Source organism: Callospermophilus lateralis, chromosome 13 (assembly GCF_048772815.1).
Source record: "Callospermophilus lateralis isolate mCalLat2 chromosome 13, mCalLat2.hap1, whole genome shotgun sequence".
NCBI lineage: Eukaryota > Metazoa > Chordata > Mammalia > Rodentia > Sciuridae > Callospermophilus > Callospermophilus lateralis.
The window spans coordinates 92,967,072-92,981,341 of NC_135317.1; positions in this window are offsets into that span (position 1 = coordinate 92,967,072).

The window sequence follows — 14,270 nt, forward strand, 5'->3', positions numbered from 1 at the left end:
TTGGAAATCTCCAAACATTATAGTGAGCAATTGCAATTATACCATCCCACAAGGCATGACATTTCCTAAAGTATGAATTTCGCCATTATGTTTTGAGAATATGGAAGATATTTCCTTGCCACAAATCCCTGGCCTCAGTGGCCTGGACCCACCAGAAGGAAGCCTGGGGACAGTCTCTGAGTGCTAATGTTCTAAGAGAAGAGCCTTCCCCACAATCATCTCCTTTTATCTCCCTCTTGGAATATAGGTAATCGTGTAGTTTCCATAGGGTTCGGCAAGTTAGGAAGATCTCTGATCCTTGGAAAGGTGCTGTGGAAAGGAAATTGCTTAGATAAAGGATCCAAAAAACAAAACTTCATAATGCAAAATGTTTACACACCAAAAAAAAAAAAAAATCCCTGTAGTCATGCCCCTTTGTCTTCTGAATAATGTCCAGATACCTCAGGGTGGAATACGAGGCCCCTCATGTTCTCGCACTCACAAGCATTATGGTCTCTTCTCCTCCACTCTTCCCTAGCAGCTCACCTAGCCCCTGAGCCTCTCTGGTCTTCAGTCCCTCATCGGGAGTTTTCATTGTGCTTGTTCTTTCCCTTCTTACTGCTGATCCTTCCTTCTTATTCTATAGCTTGTTATTTGAAGAGAGATTGAGAGAGGAAGATGATTGGGGTGAAGGAAGGGGTACTGGGAGGATTCAAAGGATTTAGTCATGTGGACCTTTCCAGCCTCTGCTTAGATGTCCTCTCCACCTGGAAGCCATCCGGTTAGTAGCTTCGTATGGACACTCTGACAGCCCTGTGTAAGCCAGTATCTCCCTGTTACTGTCCTTTATTGTAAACTTCAAACGCACACACACACTACTGAGAGCCTCCTGACAGCAGTGCTCACGTTTTGCCCAAACCTGTCATCTCCCAAGCCTTGGCCCCTAGGACTCTGTTGAAAGGTTGAATGAATACACTTACACCATCACCAAAATGATTAGCTGAAACCTCCCCACCCTTCTAGTTTTCTGCTATTCCAGATTACAGGTTAGTCTTTTTGTGACTTGTCTCTTTGATGTTACTATTGGTATTCACTTAAATTTATATCTCTGTATTAAAATGCATGACAACGTGGAACACATGCTTTATTTTCTTTCTCCTCTTTCATTATTTTCTTTTGATGTGGGAAATAAAATGATTATGACTTGCCTGAATTAAAAATAAAAAGCTCTTTGCTGGGCACGAAGGTGCACACCTGTAAACCCATTGGGTTAGGAAGCTGAGGCAGGAGGATCAAGAGTTCAAAGCCAGCCTTAGCAATAGCAGAGTGCTAAGCAACTGGGGAGAGACCCTGTCTCTAAATAAAAATACAAAATAGGGCTGGGGAAGTGACTGAGTGACCCAGTGCCCCTGAGTTCAATCCCTGGTGCCAAGAATAAAAAACAATAAAAAAAAAAACTCTGTTGAGGAAAAATGTATACTGATATAACTCAAAAACATTGATAGCAGCTTATCGATAAAAGGACACTATTTTTAAAAATGTCATTTTTAACTTTTCATTTGAGATAATTTCAGACTCACAAATAAGTTGTGAACTGATACAAAGATTTCCCATCTTTCACTCAGATTTCCTATATGCTAATCACCACATGTATTTCTATTCTGTTTTAATTTGGAAAAGTTCCTCAAACTTTACTTAAATGAATGACATTGACAATTTTGATGAGTGTGGGCTAGTTATCTCATACAGTTTCCCTAAGTTTGGATTTGTCTGACTTTTCCTCCTGGTTTAGCTTAGGTGATGCAGTTTTCTTAATACCACAGAAGAAATATTGAACACTTCTCAATATATCAGTGTGATCCCTTGGTTAAGGTGGTATCTGCCAGGTTTCTCCATTGTAAAATTATTATATATTTTATTTTGCAATTAATAAGTATCTTGTGGAAAGATATAAAAGTTCTGCTTCTCATTATATTTTCTTTCCTTTTTCTTGGTATCAGGGATTGAAGCCAGGGCACTCTACGACTGAGTTGTGTAATCAGCCTTATTTGATTTTTTATTTGACATAGGGTCTGACTAAGTTATTAAGTCTGGCCTCAGAATTATGATCCTCCTGCCTCAGCCTCCCAAGTCACTGGGATAACAGGCTTTGTGCGACTGTGCCTGGTTCTCATTATACTTTCATTCTCCAGTGTCAGCATCTGTTGGTGATCTCTACCTAAAACAATTATTACTATGGTGCTCAACAAATAGTAATTTCTTACTTCATTCTTTCTACATTTACTAGGTGGAATTCTACTGAAAGGAAGAGTTTTCCTATTATTTATTTATTCATTTACTTGTTGTGAGCAAGCTAATTTATTAACATAGATGAACATATTTGAGTCTTTCCACAATGTCAGAACATATTGAATATCAACAGACTGACAAGCTACATCAGTCATTTTCTTCACTTTATTTCACCAAGTACTCCAGTTTCACCTGGGATCGTGGTAATCACAAGTTATTTGTTCCATTTCAATCTTAATTACCAACACCTAACACTTACCTATCTTCACCTTGAAAACCCACATCACACAGCAAACAGTAATATTAAATTATAGAAAGTTGCAAGGAGTAAAGAAGCAGTAGAATTTGAAGAGACAATGCAAGGAGCCAATGGGAAGGGCCAATTCAAATGAAAGTCACTGTAGGTGGTCAGGTTCATGGAACCCAGTGCCAGGATGTCAGAGGGAAGAGTGAGGACAGCAGGGGAATGATGCCCACCTGACTCCCAGGACAATGGATGGTTTGTCAGCTGGCAATCTCCTGGGCAGAGGCCATGATGTGTATACTAGAATGGTCCATGGCAAGGTGACAGGTTGGTGTGCCATGCTGCAGTCCAAGGTGTGCCTCCTTTTATGAGTCTTGGATAAGGTGGTTGCATTATCCGTTGGTCTGGTGTGTTTGACAAACTCATGTACCTGGTATTTCCAACATGGTCCCACAAGTCCTTGTGTCTATCCCTGATTTAATTTGGAATGTTCATAGGTGGTGACTTTTTATTACCTTGAATAGTCATTTATCAATCTGTGTCTTATGGTTGTCCTGGGAAGACGGTGGCTATTTACTTGCACACACACACAAAAATATGCCAAGTTATTGTACCTTAGTATTTGTACTCAAAATGGAGCAGCTCAGGGCAAACTCCTGCCCTATATAAAATAGAGTTACTCAGGACAAGCTACAGCAGAAAAACTGCTGTTCTGTACATATCTATTCATTCAGAATGAACCCATCTATTAAATGGGCTCAAATTCATTACTATCACTATGTTTTTTATTGTTCAAATTGTCCCAGCTTGAAGTAAAAAGCAATATCATACTTTTATATATCCAAAGTGACTGCCGCTTGTTCCAGACATAGTAGATGCTCAAAAATATTTGCGAAGTTGTGAAAGATGCCAAAGGGGGAGAAAAACAACACTTGGTTATTATTTATGAATGAAGGAGATAATTTGAAATAACTTCTCTGTATAAATTATTCTGGAAAATTTAAAGCAACATGAATACACACACAATTAAAAACATAATGTCAATCAAAATATGTAAATTTGGTGTAAAGAGAAAACTGTGGTAGGGATATGTAATGGAAATAATAATAAGGCAGATGGTCAAATGTAACCTGATGATCTAAACATTTGCTGAAAATGGAAAGTAAAGTTGTTTGCTTAATAGAGTGTGGTTATGGTGATAATAGTGGAACCAGTTTCAACTCTGGGGTTGAAGGAGTAAATTATTTGTTTTAAAAAAAAAGACAGTATTATTATCAGAATCTTCAATCTTAAATTGCTTTCTTAATTTTAAACACACGTTTAAAGGGCAAGGCTGAATCTGATGTACAATTAAAAGAGAATATCATACAAAAAAAATGATGGAGAACAAGAGAGAGAATGTTCCACTCTGGACTTTCTTTGGCCTTTGAGAATATTGCTAATGAACCCCATCTGTGCCAACATCTGAGTCTTTACAACTTGTTTCTGGTTGGACTCACATCTCTGCTTTTCTTTTATGGAAAACAGCAGTTAAAAATCAAGCCCTCCCACAGGGAAAGATTGCCAAGCAATCTGGGGTCCTCTGGGAATCAGAGCAGTTTACCATACCCCATTAGAGGCAGGCAGATGTGCCCTACATCAGACCAACGGCTGCCTAGCAAGGCAAAAAGAACACAGATGATCACCGAAAGAATTTTAAAATCTCAGCTTCAAGGAGAAATAGATTTGGTCTCTGCATACTGAAGTTATATCTTCTGGACGGTGAAAACTGTTCTGGGAGATACTGTAATGCCCTGCTTCAGTCCCAAATTCCTTAGCTGTCATCAGTTTCCTTTACTGCAGGTCTGTGCAGGGACTTTGATATGCACTTAATATGTACCATGACTTTCAATAAGGAGAATGCCATATAAAGCATTTTCCAAATCTTTGTTGGAATATGTTGGGACATTTGCATAATCCCGTAGTTCTTAAACATTAACATGCATCAGAGTCACCTGGAAAGCTTGTGAAAACGTGAATTGCTGTTCCATACCCAATCTGAAGATTCTGATTCAGCAGGACTGTGGTGGGCCCGAGAACTTCCATCTTTAACAAGCACCCAGGTGATGCTAATGTTGCTAATCCAGGGACCATTTTGAGGACCACTGGCCTGCGTTTATTGTACCCAAACCATTTGAGTTTAAATGTATTTTCAGGGATTCTTTATATCTTTCAACTCTGGACAAGAGGCAAATTAAAAACTAGATATCTTCTCACTGGAATTTGTTATTTTTGTTGAACCTCAATCTACTTTTTTCAAAAATGTAGACTAAGCATTACTAATGATTTATAGAGATTCTCTAAGGGCTCCAAGGTTTTTTCTTTTCTTTTTTTTTTTTTTTATTATTAATGCATTGAATATGACACTGTCTACATTTCCAATGGTAATGGAACATCAACCTAAGGCATTCTATTGTTTCAGATTTTATGCCTTTGGTGATTCAGAAGAGAAACATTAGTCCTACAGATCACAGTGAGGATTTTTGCATTAGAATGTACTTATTGCACATGTGTTTGGGTTTGTTCTTGTTTTGCTTTCAAATTTTTGATCCCCTGACAAACATTTTAGTGTTAGCATGCTGTGCATGAAGCCTGGGGTTCATTCAATTCACAGCACCTCTAAAAACAAAAACAAAAACAAAACAACAAACAAACAAAAACCAGATTTTGTGGGTTTGGGGATTTAGCTCCATGATAGAGCACTTTCCTACCATGCACAACCCTGGGTTCAGTCCCCAGCACAAATGTATGTGTGGGTGTTCTTCTTTTTTTAGGAAAAAAGAAATTTCTAAACAATTCTTAGAGATGCTACAGTTTCTTTGTGGCCATATTTAAAGATAGGAGATGGTGCAAATATCAATAAATAACTCCAAGAGTTGTAAATCAAGTACCAAATCTAGTTTACAACCAACTTGTGCATGCTAGGTAAGTGTTGTACCACTGAGCTCCATCTCCAGCTCTATAAAGCCACTTGAAATCAAGTCTCTGCATAGATATTTGGCTATTTACCATAATTGTCTAGAGTGCTTCCAGGCCAACTAATTTCATACCCACATTTACGTTACACAGGCTTGTGTTCTCCCTGGTTTGGAGGTACAAGAGGGAAACCTAAATTGAAGTTCAGTATTTATAATTATGCTAGTGATTATCAATAGAAGTTCAGGTTTCTATCTAGTATTCAAAAATCCCTGGAACCAGATGTGTTTCAAAATTAAGAACTCAGAACTTGAAGAGCTTTATAATGCTAAACAATGAACACAGTTTATAACAAATAACATTTCTGAGTCAGGATTAAAAAATGAATTGATATTTAATCAGGAACATATATGAGTAGTCATACTTAATGGCATAAAGTTAATAATAATAATAATAATAATAATAATAATAATAATTTCACTACCAAATAAATCAAGTTAGTTCATAGGTTTCCCTTTTTATTTTTTACAGCTTGACCAAAACTATTTAATTATGTATACCTCTTGCCTCCTGCCTCAATTCTATCTATATTTATTTTTTGCATAGGTCTTCTTTTTAATTTTTAAAGTAGTTTTATTGAGCTATAATTCACATACCATGAAATATATCTTTTTAAATTGTGCAATTGAAAGGTTTTTAGGGTATTCACGGAGTTATGTAACCATCACCGTTATGGTTTGGATGTGGGTTAAGGCTCTAACCCTTTTCATTTCTCCCCCAAAAGCGCACATGTGAGACAATGCAAGAAGGTTTGGAGGAGAAATGATAAGGGTTAGAGCCTTAACCTAATCGATGAATTAAGCCCTGATGGGATTGATTGAATGGTAACTGGAGGCAGGTGGGGTGTGGCTGGAGGAACGTGGCCATGGGTATATATTTTGTATCTGGAGAGTGGAGTCTCTGTCTTTCTGCTCTCTGATTGTGATATGAGCTGCTTCCCTCTGCCCCACTCTTCTGCCATGATGTTCAGCCTCACCTTGAACCCCAAGGAAGGGAGCCAGCCTTCTGTGGATTAAGACCTCTGAAACGTGAGCCCTTAAACAAACTTTTCCTTCTCTATAATTGTGCTGGTCGGGTCTTTTAATCACCGCAGCGAAATAGCAGACCAAAACAATCACCTTGTATAACTTGAGAAAATATTTATCGCTTGCTGTTTCTTCCCCTTCTTGACCTTTAGAAGCCACTACTCAAATTTCTGTCTTTATGAATCTGCCTATTTTGGACACTTCACAGAAACAGAATCGTACCCATTCTTTTGTGTCTGCCTCCTTATGTTTAGCACAGTATTCTCAAGGTCTGTGCATGTTGTAGTATGTACCTGTACTCCATTCCTTTTTGTTTGGTAGTAAAATGCTTTAGGGGTATGCTCTTAGACCACGACACAAAGAAAAGACCACTGACTCCAATTAAAATCAAGCTTATTATTTCCACCGGCTGTGCTGCCTCTCCCAACAAAAACCACGGGAACAAGACGTGGTTTATAGCCCTTTTACACAAAAGGGGGTTACAGATAACAAAACTCTGAAGAGCATAATATAAAGGCCAGTTTATATTTTTGCTGGCCCTGACATCAGAATTTATGAAGGTCATTAGAGCCTCAGAGAGGGTGGTTATCTGGCCAGGGAAGGCCAATATTGTTGAAGCGTTCTATCTGGTTAGAGAGGGCTGCTATCTGGTCAGAGAGCCAGGCTTGGGTGAGTTCAAGGCACAGGCAGGCATTCCAAGCAGTTTCAGAATTTGCAGTAATTTATAGTAAAACTGAAATTAGTTTTTTATGTCTTTGTGGCAAGATGGCTCCCAATTTTAAGGGAATCAGGCTGGGTTAATCAATGCCATGCTGGGTCTACTCCTCACTGAAAGAACATTTGGGCTCTCCACTTTTTGATTATAAGCATTAAGTTTTCTCTGCACAATCAGGGACACATTTTTGTGTGAATGTGTAGGCTTGAAGTCAGGCTCAGTCTCACTCATGTTAGGCAAGTGCTCTGTCTGCTACTGAGTTACACCCCCAGCTCTGGCTGAACTGTGGTACCAGCAATTTATGGTGGTTCCAATTTCTCCTTATCATGTGCTTTTAAATTTTTTATTAGTCATTCTAGTGATTTCATGTCACATGTCATTGTGGTCTTGATTTTTTTAAATTTTCCTGATGGCTAAGGATGTTTTTTTCCCCCAAATACTTATCCATCATTTCTATATTCTTTGGAGAAATAATTATTCAAATCCTTTGTTTTTAAATTGAGTTGTCTCTTTATTGTTGAGTTTATGAGATTTCTCCATAAATATTTCTTGTGTTGTTGTAAGCCTTTGGTTTAATTTACAGGGTTCTGGAAAAGTTGACTTTACAATTTTTGCCAGTATTCTCAAAATTTCTATGGAGTATCTGATTTTTCCCAGGTCAAATTTTATAGATTATAGAAATTTACTTTCAATTAATTCTCAAAATATTTTTGAGAACTGTGGTTTTGATCTAAGTGTAATCATGCCCTCATTTGTTGTTAACTAATTCACTTTTTAAGTGGCCATATTATTTGAATAAAGGAGATTACAAAATCTTTTACTAAAAATAGAACTTTTTCAACAAACAGTAGAACAATTGATGAAGAGGTAGTTAAGTACATACCCCAATTTCATAGATTGATATGGAACCATTTTATAGAATTCTGCCTACATGAAAAGAAAAAATATTAGCATAGTTCATACTTATTTTATATTAAGAAACATTTGTTAGTTTTGTGAGAAGCCAAAACCCAAGTATATTTTGTTTTTACTGGCAGAAAGTAAAGGCAATATAAAAACTTAATTAAAGTTGTAACTCTTCTATATATTTGCACATGTCTCTGACAACAAATTATTTTGTATTTTAGTACTTCCTTCTTAGAAATGTTTTTTTCTAATTGATTTTATTATAAATATAAAAATTCATTGAAAAGATTCATCAGATTTTAAATGGGAAGTTGTTAGCCTCAAGTAGTCATGTTTTGCATATAGATTTTTAGATACCAGGAAATGATACTGGAACAGTCTTGCTAATGTAGGGGAGAGAAAAAAAAGACTTCGCTCTACTTTTGCAGGTTCTTTGGGCTACAAATTAAAAGAACATAAGACAGATTGATAAGAGAAAATTGTTTAATTATTGAGACTCCATAATTAAATTAATAATTTTCTTTTTCCTATGGGGGGCAAGAATCAAACACAGGCCCTTCCACATGCCAGGCAAGTGCTGTACCAATGAGCAACATTTCCAGTCCTTTTCTCTTGCAAGAGAAGGAGCTACTCTTTCCCTCTAAAGTTTAAAAACCAAAGAGGATGGTCTTTCTTTTGAAAATCTGAACAAATCTAACTTCACTTGATTGTCTGTTTCTTGCTTTCCTCACTGGTTTTAGAAGCTGTTTACCTAAATAAAATAATAGTCCCCTGCTAGCTTTACTATAACTATCTCTGATGCATAGACACGCTGGTAATGACTAAGTGTCTTCTTAGGGATTCGGAGATAGCCTTTCCTAGCTCAAACTGGTTGAAGCCACCAATTCCTTTACTTGGACCTGAACAAGTGTCTGATGCATGACCCCGTATCAGGGTTAAAATCTCCACCCTCAAGTTACTGGAGTCCTAGGCCAGAGAACTAACTCTCGTCCCAACAGACCAGATTTGTGTGCTCACCACCTTGAGAATCTTGAGAGATAGTGGTAGGAAAACAAGAAAGGTATTTATTTTCAGTTTGGCCATACAAGGAAGGTAGGGGTCTTGTGACCTCCTAAGAAACTCTTCAAGGTGCTAGCAACAGCTCCTGGATTAGCCGGGGCAGAGGACAAAAGCAGTTCTGGTGAAATTGTGGTCTGGTTGATCTTTGCCTCAGATCTGGCTCTGGGGGATCCTGCTAAGTGCCAAGGAAATTGCTATTGCTTGATGGTGGCAGTCTGGTTCCCTTGAAGAGATGATTGCCTGCAGGGTTTGTCCCTTCTGGAGAAATGATTCAGAGAAAGAACAGGCCAGAGGAGCAAAATGGAGTTAGGAGGGGGCAACAACAGACTGTATCCTTCTTCAGGTTTTGGGCAATGACTGGAGACTTCTAGGTGTTGCTCCAGTGGTCTGGAACATAATGTTGCTAAAGCTGGTTGTTGATAATCTTTTGATCATGATGTCCCTATATATAATTTAAAAAATATTTTTTAGTTGTAGTTGGACACAATACCTTTATTTATTTTAATGTGGTGCTGAGGATCGAATCCAGGGCTTCACACATGCTAGAGGAGTGCTCTACCGCTGAGCTACAACCCCAGCCCTGTCCTTGTATATCTTGGAAAATATCCTACTCTTATTTTGGTGTCTTAAGCTTTGAAAAGGGAGGACAAATATTAGATAAATTTAGAGCAAATCTATCTTGCATTATCAGTTTTAGACAGACACCTTTTAAATGAGTAACATGTCTATGTGCAGAGTTGAGCAGGAATCTGACCCAAAGTGTAAGATAGCAAAGGAAAAAGATGTGGTATGAAGGCAGAGATATGAAGCTTTCATTCTGTTTGCTGGCCCAAGTGAAGAATCAGTGCTTTTAGAAAAAGCAGCCTTTAAACCCCATTATACTCAGATCATGCTAATGCTGCTGTTTTCTGAACATGGATCCTATGGTGTAAAATCTTGTTTATGCATGTGCAGACCACCAAGTACTTCGTTTCTTACTGTCAGTAACTTTCCCCACACCTCAGAGCACCTTGTTTCTTCATGCCATAAATACACATGTCAGCTGCTAAGTGAAGCCAACTTAAGAGCAAACTCCCACACAAACAGGGTGAAAGCTGCTGCCCCTTTAAAAGACTCTTAACAAACCTTCAAAGTTTTTCTTTCTTTCTGTTTCAGTTAAAATTCTTGGAGGAAGTCTATAAGAAACCAAAGTTACCAAGTCACTCTTCTCTTTCAGGAAATCTAGCATAAACTTTGCTCATCATATAATATTAAACTCTCTGCTCCGAAGCATTTGTCTTTTCTCTCCTTTTTGAACATATGATCTATGACCTTCAACTGAGAATGCTCAGAAAGATACACCTTAAACTGAACATGCTCAAGAATGTGCCCAGCCCTACATATTTTTTTTTAATATTTATTTTTTTAGGTGTAGATGGACACAACACAATGCCTTTTATTTTTTTTATGTGGTGCTGAGGATGGAACCGGGGTCCCACTCGTGCTAGGGGAGCGCTCTACAGCTGAGCCACAATCCTAGCCCAACCTACATGTTTTTCTATATGAATTTGTATAGGCTACCCAATAAAAGACTAACATTTTCTGTTTGGGGCGAGTATGTTTTTGCAAATAACTCCAGTGTTCTTACTTGCTGCAAGTAGTAAGCCTCTTTTGACACTTTTATCTCCTTGCATGCTGATTGGCTTTGCAGCCACCAACATACAAAACCACTGTGTTTGATTCTAACCCTAAACCCTATCCTTGCAGATTTGAGTCTGGGGGCTTCTACTCCACTCATTTGACCACCTTGGGAATAAACTTTTTTTGCAAAATCCGTGACTTCGGTGATAGGCAAAACTACTTAGCAGGCAAATGAGTTCAGTAGCAAACACACAGGTGTGTCTTGGAAGTGTAAGACTCACTGCTGAGGCTTATTAGCATCCTGAACTACAGAAAGAAATGGGGGTTTGAGGCTTCTGGGGGTGGGAAGCTATGGGAGGATGAGGAGAGAATTGTCTCCTTATGAAGACAAAAGGTCCCACAGGCAATAAAGTTGTCTAGGAGCGACCTCTACCTGAAACAAACACCTTTACTAATGGAAATTTCTTTTATAAAAGGAAGAGGCAAGAGTGAGGGGAAAGTCTAGGCCAGATCCTCTCTAGGAGTTTCCTGGGAAATTCAAAGCAGGGAGGAGTGAACATTACAGGATTGGGCTTGTTTGAATAATTCTTGTTGGTTTCCATTAACAGAGTGTTTCTAATTCCTCTCTTTCATGGGATTTCTTGGTTTGCACATGAAAAGACACCCTTAGTGAGCCCTTTACCATCTCTCAGAGGGGCAGTATCTTAGACCAGCATGTGTTTTGTTTTGTTTGTGGGTTTTTTTCCCCTTCCATATTTCTTTAGGAGAAAAAAATTGCTTTTTTAGTTGTGGGTGAACACAATACATTTATTTTATTTTTACTTTTACGCGGGGTCAAAGATCGAACCCAGTGCCTCATGCATGCTAGGCAAGCGCTCTGCCTCTGAGCCACAACCCCAAATCCGTTCCTTTCATATTTTCTTATTGGTGCATTATAGTTGTACATAATGTTGGAATTTGTTGTTACGTCATCATGTGTGTGTGCAATATAACCATATAATTTGGCTAATATCACTTACCCACACCCTCCTCTCCTCCCAACTCCTGGTCCCTTTCCTCTACTGATTTCCCTTTGCTTTTCATTTGATCACTCCCCACATTTCTCTTTTCCACTTTCCTCAACATATGAGAGAAAATATAAAGTTCTTGACCTTCTGAGTTTGACTTATTTTCTTAACATAATGGTCTCGGGTTCCATCCATTTTCCTACAAAGAACATAATTTCATTTTTCTTTACGGCTGAATAAAACTCCATTATGTATATACCACATTTTATTTACCTATTCCTCTGTTCATGGTTTTAAGATACAAAAACATCATAAACATCCAGAATATACAAAGAACTCTAGACACTTAATGCTCTTAAACAACAACAAAAACAAAGAATCCAATAAAGACACTGGATTTTTGCAAATGGATGAAATAAACATTTCTCAAAAGAAGAAATATGAATGTTCAACAAATGTGAAAAAATGTTCAATGTCTTTAGCAATCAGTGAAATGCAAATTAAAACTAAGATTTCCTCTCTCTCCAGTTGGAATAGCAGTTTTCGAAAATACAAATCATAAAAAAGGGAAAGGAATTCTTTTATCCATCGTTGGTAGGGCTGCAAGTTAGTACACCCACTATGGACATCCGTATGGAGATTCCTCAAAAGACAAGACATGGAACCATGACATGACCTCAGTATTTATCCTGAAGAATGAAGGTCAGCATACCGTAGTGATCCATGCATAGCAATGTTTATAGCAGTACGCTTCATGATAGCCAAGTTATGGAACGAACTGAGCCTGGGTATCTGCCCACAGATGAAAGAAATTGTGGTCTGTATACACAATGGAGTCCCTTCAACCATGAAGAAGAGTGAGATTATGTCATTTACTGGTAAATAGAACTAGAGAACATCATGTCAGGTAAAATAGACCAGACTCAGAAAGTCAAGGGTCATGTGTGTTTTTTCCCATATGTAGAAGCTAGAGAAGAAGAAATAAAAAGGGGGATCTCAGTGAAGTAGAAGGGAGACCAGTAGATGAGAGGAAGGGGTAGTGGTGGCAAGGGCAAGAGGAAGTGTGGGGAATGAAATAGGCAAACAGACACATGTTCTGTGCACGGATGAGTATATAAAATTGAGTCCATCATAGTTATGTATAGTTATGATGCACTAATTTAAAAAATCATACAGAAAAACATGATTGATACAGGAAAATAGGGAAGATACATGCAGATAACTTTTGATCTAAAGTTGGTTTGTAACTAGCTTTGTTACTTAGTATCCACAGCTTCGGGAGTTCTTCAGTGATTTCAACTACCCAATCTTAAAATCATAACCACAAAGAAACTTTAACACCACCAAAGAAATACGTAAATGTTCCCCCCTCAACCCTTTTTTTAGTGAGATCAAATATTTTATAAAGATCTACATTTTAAGATATGATTAAATGAGGCCTGAAGCAATTAAATGATATTCCTAAAATCAACAGAGTAAATTTTTTTATTTGTTTTAATTAGTTACACATGACAGTACAATGATCTTGACATATCATACATTTGAATCAGATGGAGTATAATTTCTTATTTTTCTGAATACAGGTTGCAGAATCACATTGGCCATGCAATCATGTATATACATACAGCAATAATGTCTATTTTTTGTGATTATGTCTCATAATATATATTATATAAAATATATACATGTTTTTTTAAAAAACATGTTTTTGAAAACAGTGGAAATCTAAAAATATCTCAACCCCTTAGGGAATAATCCAACGGTTTGGCTATGCAATCAATGGTGTCATCTAGTGGCAATTTACTCAAATTTCAACTAAATGCCCCAGAGGGCTATGCTAAATCATTAGAGAGTAGAATTAAGACAAACTCTTCCACATTTAATGACTGTCAAGTTATGGTCAGCACTTTTTTTTTTTGAAATAATTACAGATTCAGAGGGAGTTGTAGAGATGGTACAGAAATCCCTGGTCACACTCTTCATCTATTTTCTCCCTATGTTTACATGACTTGTAACTCAGCACAACATGCAAACCCAGATGATTAACACTGGGACATTGTGTACCTGTGGTTCTATGTCACTTTGTACAGAAATACAGAAATATTCCATCATCTCAACTTCCTCCTTCATGTCACACCCATCCCCATTTCCCTACTTTATCTAACCACTATTTGTTCTCCATCTCTATAATTTTGTTATTGCAAGAAGGTTTTATAAATTAAATCATATACTATATTTTTAAAAATTCATTTATTTTTAGTTATACATGACAGTAGAATCTATTTTGATATATTTATACAAGCATAGACTATATCTTAATTAGGTTCCCAGTCTCCTAGATGTATACAACATTGAGATTCATTGTAGCATATTCATAAATGTACATAGGAATATTATGTCAGATTCATTCC